This window comes from Ceratotherium simum, chromosome Y (genome assembly GCF_057802395.1).
Source record: "Ceratotherium simum simum isolate JZ-2026a chromosome Y, ASM5780239v1, whole genome shotgun sequence".
Classification (NCBI taxonomy): Eukaryota; Metazoa; Chordata; class Mammalia; order Perissodactyla; family Rhinocerotidae; genus Ceratotherium; species Ceratotherium simum.
The window spans coordinates 7,013,762-7,038,244 of record NC_141941.1 but is presented as its reverse complement, the minus strand read 5'-3'; the positions used below and the strand labels follow the sequence as shown (position 1 = coordinate 7,038,244).

General features: G+C 47.5%; 1 protein-coding gene across 11 annotated transcripts in view; it reads right to left on the bottom strand.

Moving 5' to 3' along the window:
* Nucleotides 1-23,467, bottom strand: part of LOC101399607 (transducin beta like 1 X-linked) — a 223,322-nt gene extending 199,855 nt beyond the window's left edge. For 5 of the 11 annotated variants that reach the window (XM_087427865.1, XM_087427871.1, XM_087427859.1 and 2 more), the window contains exon 1: nt 21,570-21,923. The gene's annotated coding sequence lies outside the window, so the exon portion shown is untranslated. Of the gene's footprint in view, nt 1-662; nt 737-21,569; nt 21,924-23,315 lie in introns of those variants that run through there. The other 6 variants (XM_087427867.1, XM_087427862.1, XM_087427863.1 and 3 more) reach the window with 5 other exon arrangements.
* Nucleotides 23,468-24,483: the final 1,016 nt, after the last annotated feature.

Below are 24,483 nucleotides of genomic sequence, written 5' to 3'. Positions count from 1 at the left end.
AGTAAATGTCTTTTCCCCCACGTGGAATCAGGAAGAACAAAAGCCTTGTGCTCACACAACTACTGTACCATCGATACACACAAGGAGAACCATTTCAATTAAACAGGACTCAACTGAAAAACAAAAAGTTTTTCATAACAAAAGTTATTTCTCTAACTTGCTGGTAGCTCCAAGAGGTGGGCAATACTTGTCTGATCTGATCATGGCAAATTCTTGGTGACACAGCATCTTCTAGAGCGAATGCTTCCCCAACTGGCTTTTTAAAAGAAAATCTATACTCGCTTGCTGTGTACAGCAGAGGCAGGGATCGGAGAAGCTTTAACTCACTGCTCTGCACTTTGTCTTGCCGGCAAGTGATACCCCGATTACCTCTCATACCTCCAACATTTCAATCACCAAAATAAAACAGCGTGAGTACAGGAGGAGGAATGAGGCTGTCAGCCTTTCAATGACACGGCTCTCTTCCTCTAATGAGCTCAAAGCCTTCTTTTCACCACATGGCAACCAAGTATCAACAGGCTAACCATAGGGCCCTAAACATTGGAAATTGGATTTATAGCAAGGTATAAAAGGCTAGTCCATGGAAACCTGATAAATGACCCTTAACCACAGAGTGCAATACACACTGCAATGGATACCACTAGCAACCTACGGATAATTACCATATACTCACTATTACGCAGAGCAGAAAGGAAATTGGAGGCATGATCTCTCCTATCAAGAACTTGCAATCTCGCTGGTGAGGAAAAGGAAAATAAAATACGTGCGTAAGAGAAATACTTGGCAAAAGGCCACCTGAAGGAAAAAAATATTAAGCTCCTAATGGAAATCTCCTAACAAAAAACAGATTTTTCAACACCAAATAAATGGTCTATTTATTACACAGAGCAATAGTAAAGAATTAATAAAACTCAAAAAATTAATACAGTACAAAGCAAATGATAAAAAGCCACAGAAATCATAGAGACCTAGCCAAGACCCTTGAGTTTTAACTTGCCTCTACACAGCCATCTGTGCAATATTAAATAACTCCCTTCTCCTCAGTAGGTCTTGATGTCTTTATATGGAAAGGATCGCCAGCTCCCGTTCCCAGATGGGATAGTCCGGCAAGACGTGTTCTCAAACTTGAAAGTGAGTGAGAATCACCTGGAAATTGCCTGTTTGTACACTTTAGGCCAGGACCAGATAATTGGGGGGGGGGGGGCAGTCCTGTGCATGGTAGGATGTTGAGCAGCATCCCTGGCCTCCACTCATTAGATGCCAGGAACACTCTCCCCTAGCTAGTTGTAACGGCCAAAACTGTCTCCAGACACTGCCAAATGTTCCCTGGGCGGCATGACTGCTGGCCCCACCCCCCAGTTGAGAACCACTGTTCAAAGATGGTACCAAGAAAGCTACACATTTCACAAGCACTTGCTGCTTCCAACACCCGCCTACAGAGCCATTTTCCTGGATATGACTGGGTGTATCCAGTCTCATCCACTAGGGTCATCCTCCCTCCCACATACAAATCCCACTTCTTCCCTCCCTCCCTGCCTCTCCATAATACAAATATACACTTGCTCCCTTTGCCATGACCTTACAGGACCTCCCGAGGAGAAGAGCCCTCCCCACCCCACGGATGTTGGACCTGGTCATGTCACTTGCTTGATCAATGGGATGTTAGTGGGTGTAGAGGCAGAGGTTTTAAATGTGCCTGCATGGTTTAGCTTGGCTTCTTCTTACAACAGATGGTAGGCCCTAGGCATGTCCTAGTTGTCCACTAGCCTTAGAATGAGGAGATACACAGTTCAGCCCTAAACCCAGTCCAGAGCCTGCCCAAGCCTTCCTGATCCCACTCACCTGAGCCCAGGACAGCCACAGCTGACCTACTGAACAGTAAGCAAGAAATAAGTGTGCGATGCTGCAAGCCTTTCCATTTGGGGGCTGTTTGTTACCCAATATCAGCACAGCAAGAACGCTGACTGATATACTTCCAAAGTATTTTTGGACCAAAATGCTAATTAACAAGTGGATATTATTATGACCCTTCTGTTCCTATTTCCACTCATCTTCCTCCATGGTTTTGTGGAGCCACAAGCTCACTGGCCATCAGTTTAGGCCCTATAAAAAGACACATGGTATCTCTGAAGCCCCCCGGGGACAGGGTCCCACCTGCTGCCTCTGGTCACATCATGGTGGTGTTTCCCACAGCTGACTCAGACTCTGAGACATCAAGTCCAGGGAATGGTTCTGGCAGAGTCCCCAAGAGACCCCTGAACCAAGGGTGGCTTGGGAAGAAGAGAGCCTCTATATTCTCTAACCCAACCCAGAATGGTAATTATGGTCCTACGCACACAGAAGATTTATAAATTCAGAAAAGTAAACTCTATGATTCTGCTACAGTGTAAGTCAGGGTTGTGGCTTTGGAGAGGCCCTAGACATACGAGTGTGTCCCCAAGCTGTACCACCAATCCCACGTCTTTCCAAGATGGAAAACGACTCCTGGCTCAGCTTAGAGGTAAATCAAGACTCAGGGAGTGCCTGTACCTCAGCAGAAGGCAGGCATACAAACCAAATGATTCCATAGCACCCTGATTTCTGAATCATTCAAGAGACAAAAAGTGAACATTAAATAAATATACGAACCCTGCGGGCTTCGGAGGAACAAATTAAGAGACAGAAACAAAGGAATAAGTCTCTCCTTGAAGACTGTCAATGAGCAGAGAGAATAACGGCCCCCAGAGAGGCCCATGCCCTAATCCCAGGACCTCTGAAATGTTCCCTTACATGGCAAAAGAGACTTTGCACATGTGATGAAGTCAAGGATCCTGAGATGTGGAGATGATCCTGGATTATCCAGGTGGGCCCAACATCATCGCAAGAGCCCTTAAAAGTGGAGAATCTTTCCAGGCTGTGATCGGAGGAAGATGTGACTATGGAAAAACGGTCCAAGAGATGCTACACTGCTGGCTTTGAAGACAGAGGAAGGGGCCACAAGCTAAGGAATGCAGGCAGCCTCTAGAAGCTGGAAAAGGCAAGGAAATGGATTTTCCCCAAGAGCCTCCAGATGGAACACAACCCTGTTAACATCTTTATTTTAGCTCTGTGAGACCCATGCTAGACTTCTGACCTCTAAAACTATAAGAAAATAAATTTGAGTTGTTATAGCCAGTAAGATTGTGGTCATTTGTCACAGAAGCAAGAGGAGACTAATACAGTCACTTATAAGATCAACTGAGAAAACATGCATGACCTTCAGCCTTACCAATTAAGCCCTCTGTTGTAGGCAGAGACACCCCAGAAAGTTGTGTCCCATGGATGGCTTGAGAAAAAACAGCCTCCATATTCTCTAACCCAACCCAGAATGGTAATTATGGTCCTAGGCACACAGAAGATTTATAAATTCAGAAAAGTAAACTCTATGATTCTGCTACAGTGTAAGTCAGGGTTGTGGCTTTGGAGAGGCCCTAGAAAGCAGCCAAAGTCTAGCTGGTTGGAACCCCACAACCTCAGAGCAACTTCACACAACCCCCTTGGGAAATTCAAGCTTCCAATGTTTTTTCCCCAAGAAAGGACCTTCTAAACCCCACCCAAAAAATGCAGCACAGGGGGCCAGCTCCATGGCCTAGTAGTTGAATTCGGCACACTCCGCTTTGGCAGCCCAGGTTCGGATCCCAGGCGCGGACCTACATCACTCGTCAGCGGCCATAATGTGGTGATGACCCACATACAAAATAGAGGAAGATGGGCACAGATGTTAGCTCAGGGCCAATCTTCCTCAAGCAAAAAAAAAAACGGGGAAGGGAGGGGCCAGCCCAGTGGCGGGCGTAGCAGTTAAGTTTGCTCGTTCTGCTTCAGCAGCCCAGGGTTCACTGGTTCAGATCCTGGGCACGGACCTACTCACCACTCCACCCATCAAGCCATGCTGAGGCGGCGTCCCATATAGAAGGACCTACAAGTAGGATATACAGCTATGTACTGGGGCTTTGGGGAGAAAAAAGAAAGGAAAAAAAAAAAAAGAAGATTGGCAATAGATGTTAGCGCAGGGCCAATCTTCCTCAAAAAAAAAAAAAAGAGGAAGATTGGCAACTGGTGTTAGGTCTGGGCAAATCTTCCTCAGCAAAAAAAAAAAAAAAAAAAAAAATTGCAGCGCAAAGAGGGTCACTTAGAGTCAGCTTTAAGTGACCAACATTTGTTTTCTATGTTGATCTTTAGAGGAAAAGATGGAAGAACTAAAGAGAAAGAGAAAGAAGAGATCCCAGTTCATGCCAGATTGGAAGCTGACCTGGAAATAAGCAACATTCCATTTGTGAACCGTTTTCCATTTTAAATGTAATCTGAGACAGGAGCAGCCCGTGCTTGTGGTCTACTCATCCCATAATATTCTTCCACCTTGATTCCCAACCTCTGACTCCAAGCCTTCCTTGACTACCGAGAGTTTCCACAGAATGTTTACCAAGAAACTGGAACAACACACACCACAAGGATGAACCTCAAAAGCATGATGCCGAGTGAAAGAAGGTAGGCAGAAAAAGCCACGGATTGCATGATTCCATGTCTAGGAAATGTCCAGAATAGGTAAATCCATAGAGACAGAAAGTAGATCAGTGGTTGCCAGAGGCTAGGGAAGGGGAGGGATGGGGAGTGATGGCTTAACAGGTATGGGGTTTCTTTTTGGGGTGATGAAAATGTTCCAGAATTAGACAGCGGTGATGGGTGCACATCTTTGTAAAAATACCAGGAAACTACTGAATTATACACTTTAAATGGGTGAGTTGCATAGTATGTGAATATCTCAATAAGGCTGTAATTTTAAAAAAACAGAAGAGGAAGAGAAGGAGGAAGAAGAAAAAACTAGGGTATTAGCCCATGATTACAAATGACTGCAGATTTTTAAAAATTGAACCATCCCAAAGAGATGAGTTTACTTAAGGAGCCTGGAATCTTGCACAACAATCTACTCCACAGTTTCTCCTGAGTCAAGATTCTGAAACCAACAAGCGGAGGCCAGGAGCAAAATGTGGCCCGAGGTAGTATACGGAATGGACTCAGGAGCAGAGTGGAAAGACCTGGGGTTTGTCATGGAATGCAGAAAGATGCTTTTGCAAAAAGAACAGTTCTCAGTAATTTAGTTACTCTCTAACATAGAAGTATTATCTCTCCCCAAAATACAAAAAGAACTGTAACAAATATATTGGCTACGGTGGTAAACATTCTACTGATAACGTCTAGCTGCTCCAAGTTAGCTGACTCAGATTAGACTCTTGAAAAAGTAAATTGAAGATAAAATACGTATTGAAAATAAAATACTTTTATTGGTTTGGGACTGGCTGTTTTAGGTGAGAGGGAGTGGGAGGGAGAAAGGATACATTTGTCTCCCTGTGAGAGGAAAGGCAGGTGAGTGGCTATGCTTCGCCCTAAGGTTTCGGGGACACCCAGCACCGGGGAGCCCCTGGCACAGGGTCTGGGCCCAAGCCCACCCCACGTGGGTGGGTGGTGGCCGCACTGCTCAGCCATGCTCAGTAGCAGAGAAAGGGCACAAGTTAAGTCCTAAACGCGTCGAATGTGGGCAGACCCCTGTCGATGGGGGTCTCACGGCTGGCAGTTTTGGAAACATCATGATCCCAACCCACCAACCCCAAGTTCTTCTTGGCATTAGCCCTTTCACATAAGGAAGCCAAAAAAAAAAGACTGACACATTCAACCACACAAAAATGGGAAGCATGCTGACTACAACCACAAGCGATGTTACAGGACAAGGAACGGTCTAGAAGAGAAATATTTGGAACAAACAACAAAGGAGTAACCATCATAATTTATAAAGACTTCCTCTAAGGCAGTGGCCCTCAAAGGGCGTGTGGTCCTTAAACCAGCAGCATTGGCATCAGCAGGGAACTTGTCAGAAATGTAGTCATGGGCTCCACACCAGATTTACTGAATCAGAAATTCTGGGGATGGGATTTGGCAATCCACGCTTTAACAAGCTCTCCAGGGAGTTTCGGTGCACGATAAAGTTTGAGAACCACTGGTACGGCCACAAAAATATTTATAGCAGCATAATTCATAATAGCCAAAAAAATGGAAACAACCCAAATGTCCAACAACCGGTGAATGGATAAACTGTGGTCCATCCATATCCGATGGAATCCTACCCCGCTATTAAAAGGAATTAGTCATACACGGCCACCATGTGGATAAAGCCCAAAATCATTACGCTGAGTGAAAGAAGCCAGGCAAATTGTGAGTACATACTGTGTGATTTCATTGCTACAAAATTCTTGAAAATGGAAACTAACCTATCTAGTCATAAAGAGTCATCAGTGGTTGCCTGAAGGCAGGGGTGGAGGGAGGCAGAGAGAGATTACAGGAAGGCACAGGGAAATTTGGGAGCAATGGTAATATTTGTTACCCTGAGATATATATATGTGTGTGTGTGTTTGTCAAACCAGCACCACAATCAAGATAACGAATGTATAAGAAAACTGATTAAACTGCACACTTTTTTTATGTCTAGTTTACAGTACTTCAATTACACCTTAATAAAGTTGCAGAAAGAAAGACAGCAGACAGAACAAAACAAATATAATATGATTCCATTTAGATAAAAACACAAGACTACACACTTGTACCTGGGCAGCTGAACACGCTAGAAACAGAATCTATAACATCACACTGTGGACTGTTAATATTGGTCATCCTGCGAGAGGAGGAGGAAGAGAGAGTTCCACGTGGCTTGAATTCATGGAAATTAGCATAGCATCATGTATTACCTTGGAAAAAGAATGAGCTCAGAACAGGCAAAAGAAACAAACAAAAAAAAAAGAATCAAAACAAGGGTTCTGTCCAGAGGAGAGCTCTTGCACTTTGGAAGGCGCAGAAGCAAGGCAGGTTGCAGGGGGAGCGGGGAGGAAGAGGGCCCACCCAGCAGAAACAAGAGCTGCAGGGAGGAGGGGCAGCTTTTGCAGGAGGCGCACCGAGAGACAGGGAGGCAGGCGTGCAGGATGGGAGGCCAAGGCAGGGGGCCTGAACTTCTCAGGGGTCTCAAGGGCAGATCGACTGAAGGAAACGAAATGCAGCTGGTAAAGCGAAGGATGCAGCCCCGGGTGCTGGCAGGCGGGCTGGCTTTTATTATACCATGTACATTTCAGGGAAGCAACAGAAAATCCTATAGAAACGAAGAGGCCCATCAGCAGATGCTCAGAAGTGTTAGGCTCACAGAAGCCACGCCTCCAGCCCGTCTAGAAACACCTTCCATGACAAGGTGACTGCAGGAAGCAACCCTTGCCCATTTACAGTCATAATTTTGAGAGTCTGTATGTGGGGTCAGGATCTTTCTCTCTCCTTTTTCTGTTCTTCAGGGAACAGAGAAAGACAAAATTCGATTCCAAGATCAAAGCCAAGAGATGGCCCCAGATTTCTCTGTCTGCATTGTAATTTCACTGTTTATTTGTAAATGAATACTTCTAAAGGGGTTGAAAGTAATCTTTTTCCCTCTCAAGTTAGCTCCAAAAATTTTGTTTATCCTTTGCTTTAGAAAAATCCCTATTTCCCTGGAATCGATGAAGACTGAAAGGTGCCTGTACTTCTTTTGTAAGCCCAATGGTATTTTTAGTCCTTCAACTTCAGTAAGTCTTTTTTTTTTTTTTTTATAATTTTATTTATTTATTTCTTTTTCCCCAAAGCTCCAGTAGATAGTTGCCTGTCATAGCTGCACATCCTTCTAGTTGCTGTCTGTGGGATGCGGCCTCAGCATGGCCAGAGAAGCGGTGCGTCGATGGGCGCCCGGGATCCGAACCCGGGCCGCCAGCAGCAGAGCGCACGCACTTAACCGCTAAGCCACGGGGCCGGCCCATCAACTTCAGTAAGTCTTTATTGAAGAGCTTAAGCACCTCATTTAAAACTACCCACTCTGGGCCGGCAAGATGCCAAGAGCACCCCTTCCCCATCTGTAACAACCAGAAAGGTCTCCAGACATTGACCAGGGTGCCCGGTGGATCCCCTGGTGGAGGACCACTGAGCTAACGGACATCCTATGCCAAGATCGAACTTCCCTCAAAGCCTAACATTCAAGGCCACGAAAGAAACAAGGAGGGAATTTCAAGATGAAAGATGAGTGGAAGCATGAAGGGGTGACTGCCCTGGGGTTGTGGCCTGGGTTCTCCATGGACTGAGCCCATCACCATAGAGGCAGCTCCTTCCCCAGGCTCCTCACCTGTCCAGTGAGGCCCTTTATGCACGATTCTTCACTATTAACAGGCCCCTCCACGATGAGGTCCTCCAGGCTCTCAGCTGATTACTTCCCACATGGTTCCACATTGAGCGCCTGCAACGATTCCATCGTTTTACAGAGGAGGAAACTGGAAACTAAGGCATGACGCCTATTATCCTTGCCTTCCTCCCCCTCTCCCCACTTTCCCTCTCCTGGGGAGGCGGCGGGAAGGTTCACTAAGTCGCTTTCACCACCCGTTAACTGAACCAAGCACAGAGACACTTGTTCTGAGGAAAGGGAAACCTCTAGAGACAGAAAGGAGATGAGTGGTTGCCAGTGGCTGGGAGGTGGGAGCAGCAATTGATGGCAAATGGATGCCAGTAATCCTATTGGGGAACGACAATGTTCACAAACTGCCTTACGATGATGGCAGTACAACTGGGTAGATTTACTAAAAGTCAATGAATTGTGCAGTTACAATGGGTGTTTTTATGGTATGTAATTTATACCTCAATAAAGTTGTTTTAGAAAATCAACTTGGTCTTAAGTCGGACTTCAGAGTTCTACGTTAAATTCAACATCACCACAAGCTGGTTGCTGTACGGCACCCAAAGGCAAAGCAAACATCTCCGGCAGACCCGAACAAAACAAAGTAACACACAGCTTGCAGAGGGAATGAGGGCCTGACCTGAATCTACAATGTGTCTAAGTCAAATCCAGGAGCTAGAGAACGCCCAGCACTACCAACCACCCAACCCAGTGGTGTGGACAGAGAGAAATTCCAATCCGATGAACATCTGAGCCATCGGAAAGCCATGCAGAAAAATACATTTGTTGTCCAAATATAGAACATTCAATGGAAAAGCAAACACCACAGGAAATTACAGAAGGCTGAACATTTACTTTTAGATATCGAACTATGAATGGGGCCCAGACTTCCCTAAAGGCAATCACCATGCAGAAAAGCAGGAGCCCTAGCTTATCCCTCTCCTGTGCCGGGCACAGAATACCGAGAGCACTGAGGACATTAAAATTCACAAAGGACAGCTTATTCTGCGTGCCATTTTATATGTAAACATGAATTGGGAAATAATGATAACGTACAGTCTCTTGTTTCAACTAACTTGTCTGAAAACCACTTCCAGGGTGATAGAAAAATTGCAAAGTGTAACTAGAAACTATCTAACTACTGGGTGGATACGAGCTGTACTGCCTGAGATAAAAATGAAATATTTCCATGAGCTAATCTCATTCTATATTTAGTTTGAGTACACTAATGTAATTAACCAGGGTTATATAATTTTGCTAACTTCAAATTTCCAATTATAAAGCTTCGCCTACAATTATTTGAGCTGCAATTGATTTTTATTTCTGTGGAAAAATAAAGATAGCTAATTTTAATAACCCAATCTTCCTAAGGAGAAGTAACTGCCTTCCTTGATCTGAATTATGTAAACGGTGCTTCAAAAACGCTCTACACTCGTTTGTTTTTATATTCTCTCTCCAAGGTAAGTGTACGCATAGATTTAATTTAATGTCCTGGTGGTTTTACCTACTATTCACCTACGCTCCTGCTTCTACACCTATGCCTCAAATTCCCAGAACTTATATATGGACATCTGCACTTCATGAGTATCTAAGGTATGCATTTAGGAAACAGAACCAACTTTTGGGTGGGCTTCTGAGAACAGTCTCAGATTAGGGCGAGTCTCTGAGATACATCTCTGAAATATTTATATAAAGTAGTGTGACTGGCAAACAATTATATGAATAATTATTAGTGTTGTCACTCCACAACCAAGATGGAAGAGGACTCTGGTCCAGAGCTGAAGCGACTCACTGGTGTCTGGTTGACCTGCTTGCAATATGAAGGCAAGACCTGGACAAGACTCAAGGAGTCTGGCTAAAAGCAGAATACTTTGTGTAACTTCTCTCTCTTCTTGAGGGGACAGGACTCAGGGATCGATAGACACTCATAACTAAATGTGTTGTAGAGGCTTCACTGTATTGATCTCTGAAGAATAGGGACAAAGGTGCATAGCAGAGATGCACAACATCCTACTTCCCGCTTCTCTTTCTTTACAACAGGTGCCTTCTGAACATCGCCATAAAGAAAGACAACCGGAGGGGGGGGGCGGAGAGGGGCTGAGTAGACGACAAATATTTCAGTTTACCAAAGGACAAATGAATGTTGAGGTAGATCTTGATGAGCACTAATAACGTGTGTCACCAGATATCCCAGCAGAATGTAGCAAGGAACAAGAATTGTTACCCGTAGGCTTCCGAATGCACTATGCCAGTCTCTGCCCTTCACTTTATATACAAGTTCCCCTGCAAATTCAACGTTCACAAAGAGCAAAATAGACGCGAACACCAAAAATTAGACACAAAAACCAAAGCTAACGATCAATCTTTTCAAGTTAAACAAACAAACAAAAAGGCTGGTGCAGAAACCCTGGAACTACTTGTGGTTGACATTTAGTCTCATGCATACCAGACCTTCAGCCTTTCTCAGCAAGTGAGCTCAGCCAGAGGCCTTCAGTTTGGAGGTGAGTCCTATTTCTCCCCTCCACAGGCCACAGTGTGGTCTGGCTAGTATAATTTTTATATTTATTTACTCTCTGTAACACCAGTTAATACAGCATCAACTAAAATGACAGTTTTCTCTCAAAAAAGCCTCTCATGTGAAACACACACACACAAAAAAATTTTAATAACAACCATGACGGATGAAATATGTCTCTGGAAAAAAAACAACAAAGCCACACTGAAGGCAGCCAAGGACTTTTATCACAAGCCGTCTCCTGCACTACCTCATGGTGCTGTCTTTTCAAGTTTGAACCTCTTCAACAAAAAGCCTGGTTCCCAGGAGCCCCGAGGGCAACACATCAATGAAAGCAGCTGATTTATAAACAGCATTAAGTGATTATGAAAACACTGCAGAGTCATGAAATGCTTAAAAAGCACAACATTGTTCCAAAGTCTCCTCACGCACCTGCAACCAAGATACTGTCCTCGGGTTCTCAAACACAATATTTTTTCAGCTTTTAAAACACACAAAATCCAGAAGACCCAAAGTGTGCACAGTACCCTGTTACTGCATGTTCCTTCTTCCCTTATTCACATCATTAATAACTGCACCTCTGGAAAAATGTCCAATATTTAAGCTCGTACATCCCAGTCACTTGCAGGCGCAGACACACAGAAACACACACACACACATCTTGGCATCTGACGCCAGAGCTAAAGGGGAATACATCTGTGTCTCACTTGCATTCAAGGACTTCAATATCATCCACACTCTCCACCTCTGGGGTGAACTCTAAATTTTTTTTCTTTGCATATCTGTATCAGTGAAAAGTTTTAAGCATGTGCCCCCACTTCATGTAATTTATTTATTAACTATACACAACACTCAACTAACACTATATGCATTTTTCATAGACCACAAAAATAGTCATTTTGTAAGTATTAGATAAAAAGTCAGTGGACATTTTAATAGTTTCTTCCTGCATTCCAATAAATCTCACTGTGCACCTGCCAGAGGACATGAAATTCACTTGGGAGACCACTTTGGGCATTAAAACCTAAGACAAGGCATTTCGGTCACCCTCCCCCTGCAACAAAATGTAGAGACTATTGGTTTAAAGGAAATGTACTCAGAGGCCCATGAAATTTATCAGTCTCATCAAATTTATAAGGCAACTCTAATTTCCACAGGCCTCTCCCATTCTTCTCTTTTGGTCTACAATAATTTCTGTCATGCACTGGACACCTGAGATCATTAATTCTTATTTTCATCAACTTCTGAGCTGGGTGTGCCTCCAACGTTGTACATTGTTTCTGCTGGCTAGGCTTTCGGAAGTATTATGCTACAGATCCCTGGAAATGGTTGAAACTGGCATAGTCACCCACATGTCTTAGATATACAAACCTAATGTATTTTTTCGTAATCAAATTAGGAGTTAAACCAAACCGTGTCTCCCAGACTAACCTGAGACTGTCAGGAACTGGCAATCACCATTTTCAAGTTGATAACTGTGAATACTTGAGTCTTTACCAACACAGAGTTGGCATTCAAGTTGCATGGGGTTAAAATGCCTGATAAGATTCTGTTGGAAAAAGAACCTAAGGCAGGGACCCAAGTTTAATCCATTCCCCAAATGAACCAAATGGTAGGGACATCAACTCTCCGCTTCTCTGAAATACAACTTAAAATGCTGCGACCACTTGGAACTTTACAGATGCTGGGAATTACATTTGCATATTGGTGATACAGATTTCTGCATCCCATGACTTTGGTAACCCACCTCCACTCTACTTCCTGATTTCTCATCTTCAAATGGATATCAAGATAGCCAGGAAAAGTGGAGGAGTGTAGCTGACCTGGCTAAAACTAAGAATTACCCGCGGCGCACTAGAATCAGAAAGTGTTCCTCGGTTGTCCTGAATTTTTCTCCAGTTCTTAATCACGATTTCTATGGTCTTACCATATTAAAGTATTTCTTACTACTGACTTAAGAAATAAAATGGTATCATGTACAGTAAGGTTCTTTTCGCCCAAATTTCCATCTATCGAGAAGTCCAAACAAGCAGAAACGTTTGCAGAATTGAACAATTCCAGATGTTCACAGACTCTAAAGCCCAATGACAATGGGCAAGCCGTTAACAGTAATGAATCAAGCTCTCCGAGAATGGAGAGCTTGCTCCAACAAGCTCCTCTAGCCTTGCTCCAACATGGATGATGGTGGGTATCCAGTTCTCAGCCGACTTGAGGCAGTTTTCAATTTCCTGGAGAGTGGGAAGGTGATCAGGCTGGGGAGGAGGGGTCCTCACCTCCTCCTGCCTCTGTATTCTCCCTGGGGGGTTGGCGGCAAGTGTTCCAGAAAGGAAAGTGCTCAGTGCTGGCTATATGGGGTCATATTCTAGGTTCCAAGCTCAAGGGAAGCAAGCAAAGAAAACTCTCGTGTTTTCTTTTATGCATTCCAGCTACATCCACCACGATAGGAAAAAATGACAGGAATTCAAGGCAGACACCCTCTTCAAGAATCAACACTGAATTTTGCTGTGGGCATTGTTTGTGCTTATTTTACAGGGTCTCCAGAGATTGGGAAACTACAACATTCATAAGAATTATTCAGAAACACCCAACAGCCCAAAGTGTCTTCTGAATTGCTGGGTTGTGTTTTTTTTTAAAGTAAAATATGCAACTAACCAATCAATGTTAAGTTAAATGTTTCTTATTTTAATCGTGGGTAAAACAATAGTCAAAACATGGGACATAAATAACTGTCAGTTTACCCAAAGTTTCAGTTAGCATAAAACCACCAGAATCCTTAACCAGTCGGGGGGGGGGGGGGGGACCTACCCAGCATTTAAGTAGCGTCCCTTTTCCAGATTAAAATCCTCGCATATGAGAGGTAGGCGAAGCCTCAAGATATTAAAATCCTCGCATATGAGAGGTAGGCGAAGCCTCAAGATCCACTAGTCAACACTTTCACTCTACCTGTGAGGACACACACAGGTTAAATGACCACACAAGCAGGCAGACCACCCAAGGCAGGATGCAAGTAGCCAAAACACCAAGTCAAGGATTCTTCTAGAAAACATGCCATTTCTTATTAGATCACCAATAGTGAAATTACGACCCAAAGGAAAATGTAGGTTAACAACCACACAGCGGCACAGAGATAGGAATTCATTTTATTTCTACAACAAACTAATGCAAATACAACTTGATATTTTTAGCCTGCTTTATATTCACATTATTCCACCACTGGGAAAACTGCAACACCTCTTAACGTGAGTCCTGTTTTTGAAACTAAAGACACGACTTTGACCTTCTGATACATTTTACATAGTAAATGTCTTTCCGTAGGACTGTACCGGCAGATCTCAGAAACATTCTCCGAAAGGGCATCAAAAACTGTCCCATCTCAACTAACTTGGCATCAAGAATTAATGCTTAAGAAAAAGTGCAAATTTTGGCAGCCCCAACAAGACACCTGGTATTTTTTCACTACGGCTTCTTACAAATATTCAGAAGTGGTAAGCTTAGCTTTGCCTTGCTGTTGATAATATTTACAGTGCAAAACCTGCTGTTCTGAGGAAAGCACATAAGCCCAAGTGTGCAAAAGCATCACATTCGTGTGTCGTCAGAGAGAAGTGTCAAGGAAGGTGCTGGAAAAGTGGAGGAATTCACCATGAGGCATTTCATCATGAGAAAATGTGATTACCAAGACCTGGAGAGGAGAGCTGATGGCGACTAGGGGAGCGGGGACTGTGGAGGAACCATAGAGGGACAGCACCACCATCTTTGGGGTGATGGAATTGTTCTGTATCCTGATTATCATGGGGGTTACACATATCTCTGCGTGTGCTGAATTCATAAAACTGTGCACCAAAACCATATACCAAACATTTTATCATATAATAATTTAGAAAATTATATAAATATATAAAATCAGCCCTGAAATTTAACGTAAAAGGGGTAAAAAAAGATATGAAAAGCAAGCAAGCAATTGCTGGACACCATCATAATAAAGATACATTTCCACATTCAATTCCCAACTTCCGAGTGGAGGAAAATATCAGCACGCTGGGCTCCAAGCATGATAATAATCCTGTCTCCTTCAATACAACAAGCCTGAGAAACACATTTCATTTTTCCTCTCTCTCAATGAGAAAACTAACGCTAGAGAAGGCAACTGATTTGCCCAAAGACGCAGTCTGTGCATGGCGAGCTGGCTCCAAACCGGGGTTACCTCAGAGCCGTGTCACCCGCCCCATGACCACCAGGAGCCCAGGAGGCCCCACCCAGGTTGGGCCTGGAGCTCCTCGGGGGTTCACCAGCACTTGGGGCCTCGGGCTGGCTCAGGAGGCCCCTGTAGGCAGCAGGACCGGACTCGGCCCTCATGGTGCCCGACTCCTGCTGGTATCTGAAGGAGGGTCTCCAGGAAAACGCAGGTGTGCGCCCAGCTGCTCAAGAGTTTGCTAATTCAACTAGTCTAGTCGTGGGAAGGGACGGAGCCTGAAGCAGCATCCAGAGTCCTGCAAGCAGCGACGACTTCAGACACTCACTTGGTCCCACCCTCCAAAGTTCCTGAACGCCCTGCACGGTGGGGCGGTAACCCCAAATTCCAGGTTAACCGCTGGGTACAAAAAGGGTTTGTATAAACATGACACCGGTGTGTTTTTTTCCCTAATAAATACCAAAAGGACCAAGAAGCTGACCAAAAGTAAGACCTAGTAAATCTGCGATGACATCAATAAAACCAAAAGGAAGAGGTCAAAAAATACATGTTCAAGGTGTACCTGCATCTGGGGCTCTAAACCACCTGCGGTGAGGCGGAGCTTCAGCAACTGGCGGCCGCCCCGTTTCTAATGTCCTTCAAGTCCACTCACTCCCACCGCCTCCTTCCCCTTCTCCTGTGAGCATCCATAACTCCTGTCGTCTCAATCGGTGCTTATTGTAATTTACTTCCCTGGGCATTCCAAAAAAGCATATGGGTGCCTTGAGAACTACAGAATTTGGTATGTATCTTTTCTTGGCATCCACCTGCCCCATGGATCTTGCCCAAATCAGGACTGTATAATTCAGGGTTGGTTTCTCCACCCTGGCACCGTCAGCGTTTGGGGACAGATCATTCTTTGTGGTGGAGGCTGTGTTGTGCATTATGGGATGTTTCCCAGCAACCAAGAACCTCTTAGATGCTACGAGGCCCACTATCCCCCTCCCCCAACCTCTGACAACCACAAATGTTTCCAGACACTGCTTAACACCCCGACAGTAGGGAGCAAAATTTCCCCAATTGGGAACCACTCATTGACGACAAGATTCTAGAGTTCAGTGTTGAAAAGACGACTCTGATAAAGGACCATCTCGTCTACTTTCATCTCTTAAGACTTCCCTTTCTCTTGAACCTGAGCATCATGCCCCATCTCCTTCTTACTGTTTCCATCTGCCAAGAACAAACCAAAGCAACGAAAATGGTACCCAACTTCGTTTGTAAGATAAAAATATTCTCTCCTGTTTCCACTTTAAATTTGCTCCAATTCACTTTTTTTATGGCTTCCAGTTCACTTCTGCAATCTTCAACCAGGCAGCGGATTCTCAATAAATATTTGATAGCGGTGATAACGTACAGATCCGCCTCACAGGAGGCTGCCAGCTCGCTGAACACAACCACCTTCCGTCAAGTTCCCCGCTCCCTGGTCAAGAAGGGACCAGGGAGTGAATTCCTTAATGACTGCATTTTTCCCTTGGGGTTTTAAACTCATTTTCTCAGACTAGGCTCTCTTTGCCCTTTTTTAAAAAAAAAACATGTTGACTTTGTCAGTCCCTTCTCACATCCAGCTTTTATTTTGGTTTTGCTGGGTCTCATTCTGCCAATCTGGCCAGCGCAGTCCATTTGGCTGAGCCCCACGGAAAGGATGGAGAGGAGGGAAGGGCCAAGGAGGGCAGGACCCCAGGGGCAACACTCACATCCAGTCTCCGCTCAGGAGGCCAGTGACTTCCTTCACACTAAAAATAGTTATGGAAAAAAAAAAGTTTATCTTTCCAACATCATAAAAAAAAAAAGTGTTTACAAAATGACTTTAGTCTTGCTTCCTGATTGAAACTATTTTTCAAATGTCTTTGGTAGTGAAAGAGTAACAACTTACCGGATGCAGTGTACTACTTTTTTTTTCTAAGGGGGTACATCCTTTCCGCCAAAAGGCTAAAAGCAAGGTATGGGGATACCACAGCTGGGACAGCTCGCCTCCCACGGCAGAGCAATTGTGACTGTCCTCTGGGCCACGTGTGCAGAGCCCCACAATCTTGTCACCCCAGTGGAAGGCTGGGGAAGGGGACAGCCCCAGGTTTCAGTTGACGGGTTCTCCTACCCAACAGGTAAGGGAGCGAGGATCTGAATTCGTGATACTCACGACCTCCACACGATGGCAATTCCGGGCCTGGCCTGCCTCCGCAGGGACCCCTTTCCCGCCTCCGGAAGAGGATCGAGCACATCCCAGGTGGTTACACCCTATCAGCCAAAGGCTGGCCGGTCACACCAGAGTGTGCCAAGAGGAAGCAAGAGTGAGTGAGGACAACTGGGAAGTCACCTCTCTGACAGACACGAAATTGGGTTTTCCCCCCCATCCTCATTTACAAATACAATCTCTAACCGTTGCTATAAAAAATACAAAGAACTGTGCAAAGGGCACATCAACTAAGTAACAAAAATAACATCCTGACTCAGGGACCCAGTGTACAGGAAACAGTGACACTCAGCCATTTTTTTTTAAATGCTTTGACTATTGTGAAGTCTTACTTTGTTGTAAGGATTTCTTACCAGCCTTTTAATACGCAAGATTGTTACCTCAAGAGATTGAGGAGCCGGCCCCGTGGCTTAGCGGTTGAGTGCACGCGCTCCGATACTGGCGGCCCGGGTTCCAATCCCAGGCGTGCACCGACGCACCGATTGTCCGGCCATGCTGTGGCGGTGTCCCACATACAGCAACTAGAAGGATGTGCAACTGTGACATACAACTATCTACTGCGGCTTTGGGGAGAAAAAGGGAAAAAAAAAGGAGGAGGACTGGCAATAGATGTTAGCTCAGAGCCGGTCTTCCTCAGCAAAAAGAGGATTGGCATGGATGTTAGCTCAGGGCTGATCTTCCTCAATAAATAAATAAACAAACAAACACACAAATAAATAAATCAGATTGAACTCTGATACTTAGGACTTAACTCTCAGGGGAGGCAGGGAGCCCGAGGTACCCAGAGCAAGCAAGGGTTTAAACGTATCAGACACAGCCCTACCTCTCAATCACCCACACCAGGGCTTCACTGATGGTTGACACCTCAGGCTCCGCACCACCCCAAAGGATGTTCACCACAATCCACTTAGTCAGGCAGCTTGGGGACTGGCTACACCATTTTTCAGATGGGGAAACTGAGGCACAGAGACACTAAATGCCTTGCCCAAGGTTAAACAGTCAGTAAGCAACTCTGACTTGGAGTTCTGATTTTCTAATTCCAAATTGATCCAAAGAACCTCAATCTAAAACCATCGTTGTCAATTTCAGGTTAAGAACCCATTCAACAAAATCACTTTCCTGGGTAAATCGCTGGCTGAAATAGGTCCGTCTCTCTTTTTTTAAGGTCTTCCTGTGAATTATTTCAAACTTTTATAGCCTCTCCTCTCCCCCCACAAAAAGTACACTAACTCTCTTCATTGTTTTCCTTATTAATATTTCACTGCAGTAACTAGAGTAGCACCCTCCAAAAGAACTTTCTGCAAGTTCTATGCTGTCCGATATAGTAGCCACTAGCTGCATGTGGCTACTGAGTACATGAATATGGCTAAAGCAAATGAAAGAACTGTTAATTTTATTGAATTTTATTAATTTGAACCTAAATATGCACCTGTGGCTACTGGTTACCATATTGGGCAACAAAGTTACAGAAAAACACCATCCCTTCACTGTGGTCGACATTTCACGAATCTGTTGTATCTATACGTACCTATCTATATGTAGATACAGATTTCAATGTAGGTTCTCATGTGTGAGGGTGCGGGGGTGTGTGTGGAATGTAAAGAGCTTCTGTCTCCAAACAGGAAAGTTCACGCTGGGTAGACAGGAAGTCAAAATGAGACCAAGCCGAGGAGCTGGGCTTGGGGACTCAGACAATCCTCCCTCCACTACGTATTCTTAGCAAGTTACTTAGCTCTAGGCGTCAGTGTCCTGTCTGCAGAATGGAAATAACCACTATGCACTGGGCGTTAAGTGCCTATAAAATCCTCACCGCGTGGCACACAAGTAACCTAAGTCAATTATTCTATTTGCACAATAGCAACGACTAAACTTTACAGGCAGCTTTAGTTTTCAAAGACCTGACACACACATTCTCTCTTCCCGTCCTTGCACTGGCCAGTGAAGACCACGATTTCAGTTCCCCTTTTTATTTTTACACACAGAGAAAAACGAGGCTCAGACGAGGTGCAGGCCTTCAAGGTCAATGGCAGAGCAAGACTGGGTGGGTGGGCCTTTCACTAGCTCAGGCCAAATGAGGGTAAAGGCTGCTTTTCTAGCCAAGCGTTACCTGTCGTGACGGCGTTAGATTCGGGGGCTCCAGTCACCTCTTTGCAGGCTACGGAGCCCATTTAAAGCCTCAAAACAGCCCGTCCAGGGAGGCTCACGAAGCCATCACAAAGATTTGAAAACTGAGCCTCAGACAGACGAAGGTGAGATTCAAAACCAACCATGACACCATGCACTCTCTCTACCCAGTCCATTAAAACACCCCAACTTTGAGGACGGTTAACATTTGATTGATTTAGGGATCATGTGCAATTTAAATGAGGGTGCTGCTAATTCTTGGGCTGACCAAGGCCTGGATAGAAGCACAACAGCCAACCCCAGGGGATCTAGTGACACATGCCCTGCTGTTGGTGAGGGGCCTCCCCCCTACACCCCTTTGTCCCCTAACTGGGGCCTGCCCTGCTCCTGGTGTCCTCAGGGCCTAGCAGAGTACATGGCATCTAGCAGCAGCTGGGTACATTTCTGAATGAATACCCATCACTATGAAAGAGGGGGAACCTCCAAAGACACTGCTGTACTTGATCAGCTACTGATATTGCTCATGTACCTGACGAGAAGACCCCAGATTCTGAAACATCCACTTTTAGGTATGTCCATAATAAAATGATCATTATTCTTTGCAAACCACGTCTTCTTCAAAACTACTGGCAAAGAGGAAATCTCTGAGCCCACTAAAGGGGCAAAATGCACACCAGCAAATAAAACACGAAAAATCTCCATTTTCGTCTGACAGGTGGTGTGCGTTCACTTAAGGGCTGGAATCCCTTCAAGGGGTCATTTTAATAAGTGGGTGAAGTGACGAACTTCAACTTTTATCTCTGGATTAGCTACCCAGCTGGGTGGTTTTCCACGAAATTCTGCAGCACATTTGCAACATTAACATCCTTTAGAATAAAACCATCATCGTAATGTCTTAATTGTTCCATACTCTCAACACTGTTGAGTTTTTTCTCTTTTTTTCTAATCGCGTCTATTCTAGGAATGACTAGTTGTAAAGTTTTCATAAAATCGTCAAGAACCATTTGCTACCCCGAAGCCACAGCTTGGGACCTAAGAAGGGCGCTCCCCTTCCCCTCCCCCTCCCCCTCCCTGTCTTGAGTCCTGCCCCTCCCCTTCCAGGTTAAACCAGGGACTCGGGCGGCGCGGCAGGAGAGAAAAACATCCATAAGTCAGGTCAAGCCACATGTGACAATGCAAAGTAGAAACAGCTGCAGATGCAATAGGGGATGGGTTTTTGTTTCTTTTTGGGTTTTGCTCCACAATATCACCGACTAAGAAAAGAAAAACACCTCCGATTCTAACTTCGTGGAATTTCCAATGCTGTTGGCTTGGAGAACTCGAGGCCGGCGGTGCAACGAGCGAGCCTGGGCCGGGGCCTGACGGCGCACGGGCGACGCACGCGAAGTCCAGGCCCTATCCCAGCGCTGGCGGGCCTCTAGCGACCCCAAATTGTCACATACCCAGCGACCAACGACACCCGGAGGCGCATCCCCCACCCCGTTCGGAGCACCAGCTCCCCAGTGGGCAAGGTCCCCTGGGGAGCAGGGCCCGGGACGCGGATCTGGGGGCACCCCCTTCCCCGAGCCCGGGAGCAACAGGTCTGCACCCTCCCCACGCAGCGCTCTGCAGACCCCGCCTGATCACGGGTGCCCTCTTCCCCACCGATGTTGCCCCAGGCCCGGTCCCCTCGCTTGGGCCGGCGGTGCTCCCGACTTCCTTGACAGTTTCAGCGCCTCGGAAACTGATCAGCCGCGGGCCCCGCGCCGCCTCGCCAGCCACTCACTCCTCTGCGCGCTGCCGCGCCTGCACCCGGTCCGGGGCGGGCCGGCCGGCGCGCGGGGATGAATGGGGCTCCCCTCCCCCACGGGGGATCCCGCGGCGACGCAGATTCGCCCCGCCAGCCCCGAGATCGGCAGACAAAGGGGCACCGGGGGCGAGACCCGGCGCTTCCCCAAACTTACTGGCCGCCTCCCCCTCCCCAAAACAAAGGAGCCCCCCTCCCAGCCTCTGCCCGCCACCGACGCGCCGGCACTTTGGGGAGCGGCCACCTCGGGGTATTGTTCAGCCTGCAGGGAGCGCGCCGCACCCCAGCCCGAGCCCCAGGGACAGTTGGAGACCTACTCCTCCAGAGCCCCGGCGGCGGGCGGAGCGTGCGGGCGCCCCGAGCCGCCGTCCAGACCCCCGGGGGGGGGAAGGGAATCGCCGGCTCCCCCCGCCCGACAAGTTTGCGCCCCCCGACTCATCCACCCCGGCCCGGCCCGGCCCGGCCGGCCGAGCCCCGCGCACTCACCTCGCCGCGGGCGCGCAACTTGTGGCGGCGCCGCCGCGCCCGGCCGCGCTCCGAGCCTCCCTCCGGCCGGCCGTCGCCGAGCCCGGGCCGTGCCGCGGCCGAGGAGGGCCCGGCGCCACGGAGCAGCGCGCGCCGCCCCCCGGCCGCCCCCGCCCCGCCGCCGCCGAGTCCCCGAGAGGCGCGGGCGCTGGAAAGTTTCGGGTGCCGAATGGCGGCCGAGGGCGCTGCGGCGGCGGCGGCGAGGCGGGGGCGCTGGAGGCTCCTCGCTCCCGAGCGCCGAGAGTGGGGGGGCTGGGGCGGGAGCGGCGGCGGCGGCGGCGGCGGGAGAGGGCGGGACGGCGGGAGGGACCGGCACGGGCAGTGACCTCCGGGGGGAGCGGCCGCCTGCGCGCCGACCCCGGCCGGGAGGACTGCCAGGGGGGCCGCGTCTGCCGCCCAGCCCGCCCCTCCCCCACGGCCGCGGGGGGAGGAGGGGAACGCGCGCCACCGCCCCGCCCCTGCGCCCTGGGGGGGCCGCGTCCCAAACCACCCCTCCCCTCGGAGAGTAAGGTCACTAGGCCTGCCCATCCCCCGGCGAAGGGGTGAGAGTCCGCGCCCCCACGCAGCCCCTCCCCCACGGCCTCTAGGCAGGCCCCGCGTCCCCATCCACCCCTCACCCCACGGTGGAGGGACCTGCCACCCTACACAGCCCCTCACCCCAAGCTCTGCCCTGCCCCCCCACGCCTAGGGTGGGTGAGGGGAACCTGGGCCTCTCCCTACTTGCTCCGAACCCTGTCCCTTCCCCGTGGCCTCCATTTGGAGACGAAGGAAACCCGGGCCTACCCCCACCTAGTCCCAAACGCTGCCTTGCCCCGCCACTTGGAGGGGACCGGAACTCGGGCCACCACCCCCAAGGTTGCCAGAGGAGAAGGGGAAGCCGGGCCACAGCTAGAGTGCTACCCTCCCCCATCTCAAAAAAGAAGCCGCCCAGCTGCCTTAACAGATGCCCCTGCAACCTGCCCGAGGGTGCATCTCCCTCAAATTCAGCAGTTTAGAGGACACCCCAGTGGTCTCTTCTCCCACCCCAAAAAGTGGGGGTTCACGTGGAGCCTCGACCTTTGCAAAACACCTCCCGGGAAGAGCCAGAAATGCTTGGGGAGAAAGAAACTCAAACACACCGGGTGGAAGCCAGGAGCTCGGATGTGGGGGCTCTGGGGGGTTAGGGGGGACCCGGGCCCTCGGGCCTCTTCAACCCCCGACCCCCACCCGCACACTTCAGACCTCTGGCATTTGCAAAGTGTTTTATGTTGCAATGGCTTACTCGGCCCAGCCCTAGTGCACCCAAGTCCCCCAGCGCTCCTTCCTTCCCTCCACTTTGGTGACAACTACTCACCGCTCGCGGCCTTAATTCAATTAAACAGATATCCGCGCCCCCCACCCCCAACCCAGCACCTTTGGTGTCTGCTTTGTTGACTATTTTAAAATAAGTTTGCCCCTCCCTTTGGTGTATAATGAGCTTCGCGCTCAGAGCCCAGTACACTCAGCATTTTAAACTGTAACCTCACTTGCTCCTTTCGGAGACACTGGACCATTTGTTGTTCTGGTTGTTGGGGGCAGGGGGCCCGAGGTGACTTTTTAAGGGGTTGGTCCTTCATCAAAAAGGCAGACCTAAAAATTACCCTGCAAAATATTGCTGTAAAACGTCACTGATGTAAAACGAATGTTGCTACACCACTATTAGAGCACATCAATAAAAAATACACTTACACAGTCTCCATAATTGTGAATCAGCAGAATAGATTGTGTCTTATTATGTATCAGTTGCCATTCAAGACCCCCCAAAAGGACGTGCTGGGGCCTTCCCTTGAGCCTGCCCGTCGTTGCTCCCGGGCTCCCTGGGCTTGTGCAGACTGATGCTGAGGTGTTACATGCAATCGAAAAACCAAGGGTGCAACAGAAAACCCGAGCGAGTTCCTGATGCAACCCTGCCCCGGTGACACGTGCTTCCCTTCCCCCACCGCCTGCTGGTGGGAGCGCTGCATTTTTTCCGCCTGTAGGGTCACATTGTGGTTGATTGATTCTCCTTTCGCCTTGCTCAGTCATTCAGATTTGGAAAGTAAATAACAAGTTGACATCATTACAGCTCTCGGCTTTACCGGGACGCGGCCCTCGGCTACCGCACACTCTCGAGTAGCGGCGCAGCCCCACTGGCCCTCTGGCTTGCCAGCCCTGCTTGTTGTTAGCTGCTTGGAAATTCCGAACCGAACTTAGTGAAAAGGCCTCTTTGTATGTTTTGATTACTTGGCAGATGTCAATCACTTAAAGTATGAGAAAGTGGTGGAAATCCTCGCCCCAAACTGTGACCCAGTGTGACCAGTTTACACAGCTGGTCTTAGGTAACTAACGATGCACCGGAGCTCAGAATCCATCTTGCCTGTTTGATAATGTCCCAATAATCCCAAGGGTCTCCTTGCGACTAATGGGTGGAACGCTTTTATCCTAGACTCCTAGGACCCCCAAGGGACTTGATAAGACTTCAGACAGGAAAAGAGACCCCCTCCGTTTATCATACTATCACCGAAATTTCTCTTTCTGAAAGGCTAGATGGGTGGTAGGTGGGTGGTAAATTAGACTATTTTATTTAATCTGTTCTGCAGATTTTTCGAATGCGCAGTCTTAAAAGGTGGGAGAAAACAAGGAAAAAAGGAAATAAAATAGAATGCGGACGGAACTAGTGCCTTCTGATCAAAGTAAAGGTTAACATGCAGGACATCAGCAGCGATGAGTTCCACGGACTGCCCAACATCTATGTTCTAAGCAATGATTTTTGTAATTTTATTTATTTATTTATTTTTCCCCCAAAGCCCCAGTAGATAGTTGTATGTCATAGTTGCACATCCTTTTAGTTGCTGTACATGGGACGCGGCCTCAGCAT